At 34.9% G+C, this 15,386-nt stretch overlaps 1 pseudogene; it reads right to left on the bottom strand.

The window, feature by feature from the left end:
• Positions 1-2,043: 2,043 nt before the first annotated feature.
• LOC104236430 (3-hydroxyisobutyryl-CoA hydrolase-like protein 5) lies at positions 2,044-12,593 on the bottom strand (annotated as a pseudogene).
• Between the last annotated feature and the right edge of the window lie 2,793 nt (positions 12,594-15,386).

Genomic DNA, 15,386 nt, shown 5'->3' with positions numbered 1-15,386 from the left:
GCCTCACCGTCTAGGTAAATAGATGCGCGTAATAGTTTGTTATTTTTCGACGTGCCATAAAATTCAAAGTAGCGTTCAGCCTGAGAAATCCATACCTCTGGATCCTCGCCACTGAATCGTCGGAATTCCACTGGAGTAGACTTACTCGTTGTAAGGTTTTCAACCAACTCATGTAACAATGAACGAATTTCAGCGATATCCTTCGACCACGAATCCTTCACGCTCTTAATTGAATCATCGATAGTTCGAAATATTTGGTCCTCCATTGAAGACCTCTGGATGAAAGCACCAATGTAACAAACCCAAAATTCCTCACTATATAATAAGAAAGAGAATCACTAATTACAACCTTGAGATACCAATTGCAACACTCAAACTATACTATAATGGAAACTAAGTAACTACGAATAGAGATAAGAATAAGGATGAGAAGCAGAACTCAGAGAAAGGGGATGAGGTAGAGATTCAGAAGAGATGAGAAGCACAGTCTTGAGCCAAAGCTGCAACATAATTCCCGTCCTCTGTATTCCCCCCGGATCCCAAATATAATGTCCTCCCATTCTATTTGGTTGTTTAGTCAGGGGCCTCTTCTCAATTTAGCTCTGCGCCCAATACTCCCAAGTGCATCAGTTTTGTTGCACATTTCTAGCCCATTATCCCATACTGAGTCACGCAGGTTCACAACAGATGTTTTGTTTGCTTTGGATTTGTTTCATCCTAATGAGCAAGAATTATTATGCCTGAAATTAAGGGGTGGGAGTTGGGGAAGATTTACCCCATTAGTGCTCAATTTACATGCTTTAGGAGTGGGCTTGGTCTAAAATGCATGAAATAACATGAAATTAATTTCTATTAGATTTATTCTACTTTTATTGTCCGCTAGGACCATGCTAGGCCGTCAACACTCGGGTAGGCGAATATAAGGATTTTCCTTTTCTTTTTTATTTTTATATGAGGTGAGAGGTCGCTCCCTTTAGTTAAATTTATCCGGGGAATGCCCCGAAGGATATGTAGATATTTTATTCCGGGGAATGCCCCGAAGAACTTTGTAAATATTTTGGAGGCCTTGACGAGCATTGAGGAGGCGCATATAGATTTGTAGTATTTTATTTTTATTTTTATTTTATTTTTATTTATTAGGTGGGGACGACCTCGAGCTTCTTGTGTTTATTTTTCTTTTCTGTAATTATTTTTACCTTGATTTGAATATTTTAAAAGCCAACTAAATCGAGTACGCAATCGTACTAGTTACCTAACACCTTCTCCCCGAGTCAATTGAACCCCTTACCCGAATCTCTGGTGCAGACATAGTTTTGTAATCCCAAGTGTTTTAAAAGAAAAATCATTTTTAAAAAAAAATGGTGACCTGGCATACCAAAACAAATGTCAGGTGGCGACTCTGAGTTATTTCCTTTTGAACACAATTTTTGTCACGTTCTAATTGGAAAACCCTTTTCAAGCTTTACAAACATTTTTATTAATTTAAGAGGGTTTAGTGAGTTTTTAAAAAAAGGGGTGTGACATACTTCTTTTAGATACTGATATGTAGAATTGTAGACAAATTCTTAGAAACTTGTGACTTATGGTGTTCTGGGTCTTGGAAGAATTTTGTGTATATTTTTAGAGTTGGTAATTGTACATGCCGAACGACATTTCTATCAGTATTTAATTATCTGTTGCAATTAGCTATTAAATTTATGCTTTCATTTTTATTATTCCGCAAATGCTAGGCTTACCTAGTCGTAAAGGCTAGGTGTCGTCACGACATCTTACGAAGGGAGATTTGGGTCGTGACATTGTGTCTACATTGTAGATCCACAACAATGTATTTTCCATTTTCCTCTTCACAATAACAAACGTTTATCATCTTAGACCTATTGTACATGTACGAAAATTATTTCTTGGAAAAATATTATTTCCACAAACACACATAAAAAAGATTTTTTTTCGATAGTAGTATCAGATGTTGATACCCCTTACCAAATCGTATGTGCCTCAAACATACATTTCTACAAATAAAATAGAATTTGTTATCTAATAATCTCATAATGTAGATTGTCTATGACCAGTTCCAAGAACAATTGATTGGGATATTCCTATTTGATTCTTCTCTTGGTTAAGTTGATAATATACTGAATTTTCATATTTTCCATCCCACCTGTTGATCATATTATATGAATTATTACACAATGATATAATGTAAGGTAATTTTTGAAGCAAAGAAGAACAATTTTGAATACTTACAAACCTGAACTCTTCTTTGTCTGGAATTTGGAGCTCTAAATATTCTTCAAATGGCTTGAAAATCAAGTTGAGTTGCTCATCTTTCACCTTCTCAAGAGTTGGAGGGTACCACTGAGAACAAATGAAGTAGCAACCTAATTAGTTAGTTTAATTAGGTTCTTCTGTAATGGTTTAAATAAAAGATTGGACTAAATCCATTCTAATGCACTTTTAGAGTAAATAATCCATCAAACCATAGTTAGCATAATCTGTCACTTCTTTCTCATTTTACCTTGAGTCGTGTGCCTATTGGAAACGACATCTCTACCTAAGGTCTGCCTGCACACAACCTCCCCATCCCCTCCCCCAAACCCCACTTATGAGATTGCACCGGGTTTGTTTGTTGTTCTTTCTTATTTCCGTAAATCTTTGCACGACTCAATACTTTCTCCAGTCACGCAAATATTAGTTGTTTTGACAAATTAATTTTGTTCCAAAATATGTGACATTTCAGAAAAATTAGAAGTATTTGTTACTTTTCTTCTTCGAGTTCCCATTACTATTCCAATTAGTGGAGTGCTAATTAAGTGAAACATTTAAGAGAGACAACGGTCTAGTTCATATACTCTATAATTCAAGCTATTAGATATCTTTCTGAATTGTACGCGATAACCTTATAATACAGATAATATGGACCAGATGTAGCATAATATATTTAAATTGGGTTGGTGATAATAACAAACATGAATGTGTGATGTATGATGTAGACCGGGAACGCGATGCACAAAATATTCCGCATTCACATAGGATTCGGAGAAGGGCCACCCTCATAGGGGTGCGATGTAGACACCTACCCTAAAGCAAGCATCAGTGGTTGCTTCAACGACTCTGACTCATAAACTATATGTTATACAAAAATGACGTTACTGTTTCTCTAAGGCTCCCCTCAAGAGGAAGAGAAACATACCTTTGGAGAACTATCCTTGTCAATTGTGATAGCCTGCATGCCCTTATAAATGGAAAAATAAACTCAACTAATTAGATTCGAAAGGGAGATATTATTACAATTCAACTTTCTTAATACAAATTAATGAGAAATATGTACATATTTAATTACCTCAGATATCGCTAGATATGATTGTTCTCAATATGTTTATTGAAAGTCTAAATTCTTGCTTGAGGAATTCAGACAACGTTAGTTTTCTTCCTTCTCGAATCTGAAATATTTGAGATTATTCATAATTAGGTTACTTATAAGATATTACATATAAATTTTTTGAATGAATGTGAGTGGTAACCTACACTAATATAGTGCAAAATATTTATACTGTCAATGTTTATATAAAATCCTTTGGTCTTCAAAATGTATAGAAGTCAAAGCAAGTTTATTTTGGTAATAGGTAAAGAATTACTGATCTGAGTGTTATTTTCAATCCTGTTGAGGATGATCTTTTTAAGATTCCAAGCACTGCTACAATCCAATCATTTCCTACCTTCCTTGTTTCAACTTCCCGAACATGAGATAAGCATTAAATAATAAGAGTTCTGGCAGAGTGGTGAGTACTCCTTTATCTTTAATCAGAGGTCTCGAGTTTGAGCCATGGGTATGAAGTCTCCTTTGTTAGAGAGCGTTTTACCCCTCAATATGAGACTTCCCAGCACGAATCTGGATTTAATCGGACCCTAATGCGGGTATCGGAGACCAGATGAAAAACAAAAATAATTATTATATTTTTTTTTATCATCATAACGTGCATTAAGACTGAAGAATTATCTTACAAGTGATTTCATAATGTCCTCCATGGAATCCTTGGAAAAGCAGTCATTGATTATGGAAAGCCTAAATATATATAATGCATATATATCTCAGTTCATATCAAAAGATTATATAAATAAAGATTGCATTAAATTAATATAAATGTGTTACTTGTTCAAGATACTTCTTTCATCTATCTCAACTTCTGTTGAGAATTCTTGAATGGCTGATCTGATAGCCTTCTCTTCTCCGGTTGTTAAGCTCAACAAGCTCTTCTCCAAGCAGACCAATTTCTAACATTCATAGAAACACAAAATACTTAAAGATGACTAAGAAATTAAATTAATATAGATTTTATGTTCTTTGTACTGACTATCAGGTTAAGTTGACCTACATAACACGTGTAATTTTTCATATCAAGCCTAATATGCATGATAACCAAAATAACGGCAGTCTGGTTGACAAAGTGTCCTGTGTTTATATATGCAGGGTCCGGGGAAGGGCCGCGCCCCAAGGGAGTAGGGCTGTGCATTTGGATCGGATATCCGAAATCCAATCCGATCCACTCTATTTTGGATTTTCGGATTTCAAATTTCGGATTTTCGGATTGGATACAGATTGTGTTTTATGAAATTTCGGATTTTCGGATTGGATTCGGATTGGTATGATTTTAATCCGAACCGATCCGATATCCGAAATTATATGTACCTATATAAATACACACTAAAATTTTAGGGTTATGCTTATTCATTTTTCACACACCCCCTCACTCACTTAGATTTTTCCGCCTCTCTTGCACCTCTCTTCTCTTCAGTGAAGACTAAAAGAGTCTCAATGACTCAAACTTCCGATTTTACTTTGATTTTATGTCTCTTTCTTCCGCCTCTCTTCTCTTCTCTTCTGTCTTTTATGTCTATTTCATGTTCTATTCTTCAACTTTTGATTTTATTTTGATTTTTTTGTTTGTTTTGGTAGATGGAAGATGAGATAGAGACACCGAATGAACTTTAAATTGTTGAAATTTTTTGTGACAATCCGATCCGACAATCCGAAAAATTATCCGATCCAAAGTTTAAAATCCGATCCAATCCAATGTTAATTCGGATCGGATTCGGATTGCCCTTTTCAGAATCCGAAATCCGAATCCGAAATAGGCTAAATCCGATCCAATCCGATCCGTGCACAGCCCTACAAGGGAGTGCGATGTAGGCAGCCTACCCTGATGCAAGTATCAGTGGCTGATTCAATGGCTCGAACTCGTGAGACAACTTTACCGTTGCTCCAAGACTCCCCTTATGCTATGAATTACACTGATAGTGTAAATTCTTTACGGTCTTCGTGCATATAACTTAAATACATCCATGTATACTCAAAGAAGGAACAAAAAGTATATACTACAAAGTCAGGGCTAACAAACATCTCTGTTTTGGTTATCAGTTGAAACTAGAAAAGAAAAAGTTCAGAGAAAAATGAAGCTTGAACTGACATCAGAAGGAACAAAATGAGTGGCAAGTCCAGCAACAACAATTTCTTTACCTTCAGCTTTGCCCCTGTTAAGCCCAAGTATTCTCCTACATATACACATTGTCACTTGAATATATCAACAATCCCTCCTTAGATCATCATAGAAGAAACACAAAATAGTCAAAATACTCTCCCACTATACAAATATCTTAATTTTATCGTCCGTTATATTTTAGGTTCATTCATATCTTTGTTATTAGCAAATTCTCATTTTTGCCTCATACCTTAACAGTGTTTGAAAGTAGATGGGCAAACTTGGACCATTTTCCAGAGTTTTTTGAAACGTGAAATCGATCTATCTAGTCCATGTTGGTCATCTATTAAGGTCAAGGAAAAATACAAGAGGATTTGCTAAATTTAAGTGATTGAGTAACCCTTAAGGGATCATTTGGTTGGATGCATTAGAGAAAATAATGCATGTATTAGCTTTGGTATTACTAATCCCTTATTTGGTACACGTTTTCAACATATATATTACTAATACATGTATTAGTTATACAACCTATGTGGTATTATCCTATGCTTAACTAATACATAGCAAACCATGATATTAGCAATACCAAGGATATTAATACATGTATTAGCATGGTTAAGGATAAAATTGTCCTTAAAGTCCCTTAAAACAAAAGAATATGGAGAGCATTTTTGTAAACAATTAATTATCTTAAAAATTATGCAATGTATTTTAATTTTTAATATACCACACCAAATAGTGATTAAGAAATAATCTCTGCATTGTACTGCTTGTATTACTAACCCATACATTATTAATCCGTTGTCACGACCCGGATTTCCCACCCTCGGGAGTCGTGATGGCGCCTACTAATGTGAGCTAGGCAAGTCAATCCTTAACTGCTTACTTCATTAAAAAATTACTTCTTTTAACAATTATCAGTATTATCATGAAAACAGCGGAATTAATAAATATGCGGAAGACTTAAATTAAAGAAACTGAACAATAATGCGAAAATCAACATATGCCTCTACCCAAGAACTGATGTCACATTACTCACAACTTCTAAGAGTACTAAATACAACCGTTTGAAAGAAAAATATAAACTGTTTGTCTCGGAAACATGAGATAACATACTGAAATAAAAGATAGAGGAGACGCTGGGCCTGCAGACGCCTGCAGGGCTACCTCGTTGTCTCACTGGACTGAAGGCTGGTTCCCACGCTACTGCTGTTGTCCAAGACCTGGATCTTTGCAAAAGAGCACAGAGTGTAGTATCAGCACAATCGACCCCATATGCTGGTAAGTGTCCAGCCTAACCTCGGCGAAGTAGTGACGAGGCTAGGACCAGACTCCAAATAAACCTGTGCAGTTCATATATATATATATACATCGGAAAAGAGATACAGGAATAACCAGTCAATGTGGGAGGGGGAAACATGTTGTGGGGGTGAATATAGTTCCGAATAGAAAGGCATCAAGTAAGGAAAGAAACAACATAACTAGAATATCAACAAGGAAGCAGAAATCAACAATTTGCACGGCATCACCCTTCGTGCTTTACTCTCGCTCTCACCAAAATAATACACGACATCACCCTTCTTGCTTTACACTCTTCCTTACCCAAACAACAATCACAAGGAAAATAGGGTAAGAGAATCTAATACCTCGAAGTAAATCAAATAACAACAAGTAATGAAAGAAACACCATAACTCAGATATCAACAAAGAATCAGAAATTAACAAATGCACGGCCTCACCCTTCGTGCTTTTACTTTCGTCCTCACCAAATCAATCGTATCATAATAATGTGCACGACATCACCCTTCGTGCTTTTACTCTCTTTCTTCACAATATAGTCAATGAATATCGGTACGGAATGGTACATCGTATGACACGACATCACCCTTCGTGCTTTACACTCTTTCCTCACAATAGCAAACAATGCACGACATCACCCTTCGTGCTTTACCGCTCTTCCTCACCTAAACAACAATCACAAACAAGGGGCAAGGGATTAAACAAATAATAATAATAGAAATCATGGCAAGGGAATACAATTAAACAGCTAAATCCCGGCAAAGGAACAATATCAATAAATCTCAACATCACGGCAAGGGAGATAATCAACAAAGCAACAAGCATCCCGGCAAGGGAACAATTCAATATCTCTTTCTCTTTCTTTCACTTCTTACTTTATAACTCACTTTACCACTTAAGTCAATGCTCCAAAGGGTTCAATTATCTCATATACTTTCACAATTCGTATTACCACTCGAGCCAATGCTTCTCGAAATTCAAAGATCACAATTTCTTCACATGCTCTTTACAACATATAGAAATCATCATTAAAGCATGAAAAATACAACAAAATCAGAATATCGGCAATATGAAGACTCACAGTCATGCTAGATACCCACGTATAGATACACGTCACCATGCCTATACGTCATACTCGACAATTAGCACATAACAAATAGGACTAAACTCCTAATCCCTCAAGCTAAGGTTAGACCAAACACTTACCTCAAACTTCCACAGCCAAATCAATTACCGCTTTTCCTCTAGAAATTCGGCTCCAAATCGATTGTATCTATACAATAATGACTTCAATACATCAATAAATGCTAAACAATGCGAACCCAATGCCTAATTATAGCCTTCCAAGCATTCTTCCCAAAATCCCAAAAATCGACCCCGGGCCCGCTTGGCCAAAGTACGAGGCTCAGACCAAAATCAAATCACCCATTCACCCACGAGCCCGAATATATAATTTGTTTTCAAATTCGACCCCGAAACGAGGTCTAAATCAAGAAAAATTTAAAAGCCCAAACTCTACTCAATTCCCTAATTTCTACCCTTAATTACATGTTTTAGGCCTAGAATTTCGATAGATGTTGATGGAAAATGAAGAAAACGAGTTAAAGAGTACTTACCCAAGAGATTATGGTGAAGGATTGCTTCAAAAATCGCCTAAGAGCTTTGGAGAAGAAGAGGTTTTATGAAATTTTAAGAAATTCTGAAAGTGTTCTGTTTTTGGATTTTAAAAATCACTGGGCGAAAATGTACATTGCGTTCGCGACAGACCCTTCGCGTTCGCGATGGCTCAGGCTGGATAAGCCTTCACGTTCGCGTGAATGGGCTCGCGTTCGCGGAGAAGGATCCCCTCGAGTCTTCGCGTTCACGTCCAACCGGTCGCGTCCGCGTAGGGTAATTGCCCCACCCCCTGCCCAGGCCACTTGGCCTTCGCGTTCGCGTGGCCAGGTCCGCGTTCATGAAGTTATAAACCCCATTGCCTTGCGTTCACATCCTGGGATATGCATTCGTGTAGAAGGATTTCCCTTCGACAAAATTACACATGGCGTTCATGTGGGTACTCCCGCAAACGCGAAGAAGGAGGAATCAGAAATCCAACAGCTAGAAAACATGCAACATTTATAAGCCAAAAACCATCCCGAAACACCTCCGAAAACACTCCCGAGCCCTTGAGGTCCTAACCAAACACACGTACTAACTCAACAACATCATATGAACTTATCTGTGCGATCAAATCGCCAAACTAACCTCAAAAACAATGAATGAAACCTCAAAATCAAGAGTTTTTTTCCAAAAACTTCATCAAGTTCAAATTTAAGATTTCATGTCCGAAACACGTCAAATGACGTCCGATTTTAACCAAACTTTACAGAAACATCTTAAATCATATATAAGACCTGTATCGGGCGCCGGAACCAAAATACGGGCCTGATACCAATACGTTCTAATCAAATTTCATTTCCATTTTCCTTACAAATTTCAAAAAAATAATTTTACTTAAAAATTTATTTCTTGGGTTTGGGACCTCGGAATTCGATTCCGGACATATGCACACGTCCCATATTTTCCTACGGACCCTCCGGGACCGTCAAATCATGGGTCAGGGTCGGTTTACCCAAAATATTGACCGAAGTCAAATTTATTCATTTTAAACTCAAAACTTAGCATTTTTCAGAAAATTTCATATTTAAGCTTTCTGGCTACGCGTCCGGATTGCGCACGCAAATCGAGGCGACTCTAAATGCGGTTTTCAAGGCCTCGGAAGCACAAAATGGATAAGAAAATAGGTGATGACCCCTTTGGGTCGTCACATCCGTACATTACTAATATACGTTATTCAACACTATTCTTATACGCTGTACCAAATGACCCCTAATTATAATAGAGGATAAATTAAGTTTTTCATATAGTAGACCGATAAATTTGGATCTTTTTCTTAGAAGAAAAAGAGCCTATTTTATGATCACTTTAAACATATACATACATACATACATACATACATACATACATACATACATACATACATACATATATATATATATATATATATATATATATATATATATATATATATATGTGTGTGTGTGTGTGTTTGTGTGTCCGTGTGTGTGCACACGCTATTTTAATGCTTACCAAGTCGACCAGGATGTCATGAAAGCATATATGAGAAGCCACAGCCTGGATGGTATCCTAATCTTGTTTCAGGAGTCGAAAAATACTATGGTATCAATGAAATAAAAGTTAGATACTACGATAAATCTCCTACATATGATATTAAATATGTATACTAACAGATTTTTCAGTGACAATAGAGAACTTCATTGCTACCATTAAAGATCCACCTCCCCCCATACACATTCCATGAACAAGAGCAACCTGTAGTATATCAACAGTTAGAAAGGCCAAATTCTCTATGACGGGTTAATTTTACATATGATGATTCAACTTTATCTATTTATAACAATAAAATGATAAAATTACATTTGTTACATTAAAATAACTAACCTTTATTTATTATTTGTAAAATGATCAACAAATCTTACCAAGTAATAGTAAAGTCAAAACTATGTTTTCTACCAATAAAATCACTAAACTTTATCCACTAACTATATATGACAGTCCGTCAACAAACCTATCCATCAAGGTAACATTATTGTTGCAGTGGATAAGTTTACTACTATTATAATGCGTAAAGTTATAAAAAAAATTATGACAAAAAATAATTTTGTGACCCTACAAATATAATGGGTACGGTTTAGTTCCTTTGATGTGATAAATAATAATTTTGTGACGGTACTATCATAATGGATAATATTCAATTACCTAGTATAATAAAAAATTATTTTACGACTATACTATTATGGTAAATAAAGTTAAAGAACCATACGTGAAATTAACCAAATCTATGATCGCTCCATTTTTTTTCCATATCATATACTACTAATTATGAATTGTAGAGGAGCAACACACAATTTGTACCTGTGGTTTCTTGTATGTATGAATGTTGTAGCAAAGCCAATGCTTGGCATTCTATAAATACCTTCAATGCAAGAATCCCCTAAGAAATACAGTCAATAATTTAATAGTTTTAGATTATACAACTAAACATATTTTGTCACCCCAAAAAATTGAAAAAAAGAAGACAGTTACTTGTCTTTCTGCCATCATAAAAATATTTCAAGTTCCCACCAGCAGAAAAAAACTCGGTCAGCTCCCTATATATTTTGCATTACATAAAATCCAATATTAAAAAAAGGCTAAATATGATAATTTGAATAATTCAAACTCAGTTGTAGATAAAAAAAAAAGTTGATATTAGTTAAGTAAAGTAGGGTAAAGCGATGTACCCATTAGAAACTGAGTTACAAATCGTAAATCACTAATCTCTCACTAAAAAGGCAGCCTGGTGCACGAAGCATCCTGCATTCATGTCAGGTTAGGGGAAGTGACGCACCCCAAGATGTGTGATGTATGCAGCTTTTCCTGATGCAAGCATCAATAACTAATTCCACGGGTCAAACCCGTGACCTATAGGTCACACGGAGACAACGTTACCGTTGCTCCAAGACCCCCTTCATAAATCACTAACTTCTAACTGATTATAGAAAAAGAAAAAGAAATCGAAAAATGATTAAAGAAAAAATAAGATACTTACCTTGATGATAACAAGTTGTGCATTGTCATCTTTCTCAATTTTCTCGAGTTTTTGTCCTAGAACCAATGCCTTGTACAAGGAAATTAAAATGTGTTTTTGTGAATGGGAAAGACGCCATTTAAAACAATTCTTGAATTAAATAATCAGATTTAATTTCCTTCTTGCTATTTTGTAAAACTTACCACTTTTGTAGAGATGACATTTAACTGGTTAGGACGATTTAAAGTGAGCACTCTGACATGACCAACTTTCTCAGCAATAACAATCTGGTGAAAAGTTACTTGTCTTTAGTCATGTTGTATAAGTTGAATATTTATTATAGTGCACACGAACATCTTAGATATATTTCACCTATGGTCACCTATTTTGTTCACTAATAAACATACAAATTTTTTTTTCATATTAAAAGTAACAAAATTTTTGAATGACGATGATATAAATTGAGTTTGAAAAAAGAAGAAGTGATAATTTATATTGCCGAGCAAAACTTTATTTGGAACTGAAGCGTAATTATTATTGTTGTAAAGTATCATACTTTTATCTATATTACAAAATATTTTTGCCTGTTAAAATATATTACTTTATCATTTAAAAGTTTAATTTGTTAAAGAAATCACAAAATTACTTACTTAATTATATTTTCAACATACCGGGTTATAGTTATCCCTTGTATTGATTATAAAAGGCTTTTCAATGGAGTTTATATATGACGTCTTAGACTATTCCACTCATCACCTTAAGAATTTGGTTGGATGCTCAAATTTTTTCACATAGTATCAGAATCAAACTTTGTGCCGTTTGCAACTTTGCATAATCGATTTTTCTTTATTTACCGCTCTCCTCTCTCTTAATTCAACCTGTCGAGTCATAACAACCAGGGGCAGATACAGCAAGCGAGTGCCGGGTTCAGCTGAATCCAGTACTTTCAACGCGGAGCATAAATTTATATGTAAAACAAAATGTTCACATGTAAACCCTAGAATTAGCTAGAGGGCATTAATTAGAGAAATGCATTTGTCCCTCATTAGTTGTAAAAAAATTTCCAAAAGAGTTTATCATATGTTAGATCACTTCAACTAATATCTTAAGATTTTGAACTGAATTCTCAAAATTTCACACACATAAAAAATTACCTCTTTATTTGGTTTTAGCATTGCTTGAGCCATTGGATACTTAACAGGCAGGGAGTATTATTTGCTGACCCAAACAACATTGTTGAGATTTAGTTATATAATAGAGTTAAGATTAAAACAAACCAAAAATAGCACTAGTCCACTTACAAAATAAATATGAGAACTTCAAAATTGGATGGAAAAACAACGAAGAAAAGGCACAAAAAAAGATGTATAATACAGTAGAGGGATTATTTCGGCTGAGTTTTTATGCAAACGGAAGAGGACCTTATATATAGTAAATAGTTACACAATCTTAACTTATAGTAAATAGTTACACAATCCTCATGGAGCTGGATGTTAGTCATCCTTCCTTTTCTTTTCTTCATTTAATTTATTTCATTTCAGAAAAAAAAGGGATTCATACGCTATCTCTTTCCCGTCTTGCTCCCCCTATGGCAATATGTTAAAAGAAAAGAGTTAAATCTTGTGCATTGACGGTGTATAATATTATTATATTATTAACTTAAACTATCTGTAATAATAATAATTTATATTTATAACGAATATGATCTGATAATTATAAAATATATTTAAATAATATGTTACAATAGACTAAGTAATATACTATAATAGATTAAATTTCACTTATATTAATGTATAATACTTCTTTTCAATTTATGTAGTACTTTTCTTTTTTTACTCCATTAGTTTCAAAAGATTGGCTATTTATATTCAAAAAATAACTAAATTTTAGATTTATTATTTTACTCTAAAAGAAAATATGCTTTTGTGATCACATAAATATCATAATATATTTAATAATGTAAGTTCCAAAATTTTTTATTTCGCCATTTAATTTAATGGTCAATTAACCACCATCACATAAAATAGAACTAAAGGAATATAACTTAAACCCGACGAATAGTGAATTAATGATAATGATGTGCACAACTATCCTTATTCCCCTCTCCGTTTTCTTCTCCCGTAGGCTATAGTTTGTTTCGTAGGCCTGATAGCTGGTCAAACACAGCCCCTGGAACATGAATTACAGAATAATGGATGTATTATCTGTGCTTTTAAAATCCAACCAAATCCCAAAGCCAAGTTAAGAGTATAATCAGCTTACAAATAGTAAATAGTTACACAATCTTTATTTTCATCAACCTAATTTCAGATAATCAGTTATCTACCTACCTAAACTATTAACTAATAGGAAAAAAATTTAATTTTATTATATTTTTTAACAAGCTTCATAAATGAAGAGTTATGCTGTTAAGGCTTTCTCAAGTAATAGTACTTCATTTAATATTTTCTCTATAAGAGAAAAATAGCATTCTTAGGGATAATAAAACTCTGCATATCTAATATTGTTTATACCTCAACTATTATTAATGTATACAGTTTTCTGGAAAGTTAGAAATATTACTTTGATATTATCAAATTGGCAACTCAGTGCAATATAATGCCTAATCAATGTTTTTGCCAGGCCTATCCAATTTAACACCAAATATTATAGGGACCAACTAGAGTTTTGAGGCTGGACCACCTATCTCTGCCAAACTACAAGCCTTAAATTTTTATTTTTGAAGAATTAGCCGAAATAATCTTCCATCCAACCGCTTAAGTGAATGCATGATATATGTATAATTCTTGTATAATATATATATATATAAATAAATAATATTGTATATACTCATTAGAAAAAATAAATAATTGTTACGGTCCGGATTTTCCACGCTCGGGAGTCGTGATAGCACCTACTAATGTGAGCTAGGCAAGCCAATCCTTTAAACTAATTACTTCATTATCCAATTAATTCTTTTTAACAGATATAAAGCGATAATGTATAAACAACGAAATATTTAATTAAACGGAAGAAAAACAATAAAATATCTGAATCAGTAGCTATTACAATTACTTAAGCCTTAATCACCCGAAACCTGGTGTCATAGTATCATAGACGGTCTAAGACTGCTAAATACAAGGTCCGAGAATAAAAGACACATTGTTTCTGAAGCAAAAAGATGAAACATGAAATAAAAGATAGAGGAGACGCCAGGGCCTGCGGACGCCTGCAGATTTACCTTGGATCTCCACGTGGACTGAAGGTAGCCTCCAACTACGGTCCAAGAGCTGCTCCGGGATCTACACATAATGCAGAGTGTAGTATCAGTACAACCGACCCCATGTGTTGGTAAGTGTCTAGCCTAACCTCGGCGAAGTAGTGACGAGGCTAGGACCAGACCACCAAATAAACCGATGCAGTTATATAATATACAACGGAAAGTAAAGCAAGAATAAACAAGTAAAGATGTGAGGGGGAAACATGCTTAAGGGAATAACCGGTAAAAACATAATATCAAGAGAACTATAAAGGAATCAAAATCCAACCACTAACAAGAATAAGGAAAACAAAGGCAGATTTCACTTTCTTTGCACATCTTGTTGCATGCGTGCAACCCGATCCCATTTCCTGTATCTCGTGGCAGGCGTGCCACCTGCTTCCATTTCATGTACCTCGTGGCAGGCATGCCACCCACTCCCATTTCATTTATCTTGTGGTAGGCGTACCACCCGCTCCCATTTCATTATATCTTGTGGTAGGTGTACCACCCGCTCCCATTTTATTATATGTTGTGGTAGGTGTACCACCGGTTTGATCGCTGCCACCTCCACACTACTAAAACGTAGGAAGAGAGGGTCGCAATAGCTTTTACCCGATATGAGGGCCGGAGTTGATTTCCACAGGGAGCTAGGAATGGAGTCGAGTATCTATCTAGAGTAGAGTTGTGTAATTGTTCCAAATATCACTTCCATACATTTTTGGGTTTTCGATTATAAACT

This window comes from Nicotiana sylvestris, chromosome 6 (assembly GCF_000393655.2).
Source record: "Nicotiana sylvestris chromosome 6, ASM39365v2, whole genome shotgun sequence".
Lineage (NCBI taxonomy): Eukaryota > Viridiplantae > Streptophyta > Magnoliopsida > Solanales > Solanaceae > Nicotiana > Nicotiana sylvestris.
The sequence above is the reverse complement of the archived record's forward strand: the minus strand, read 5'-3'. Positions and strand labels throughout refer to the sequence as shown.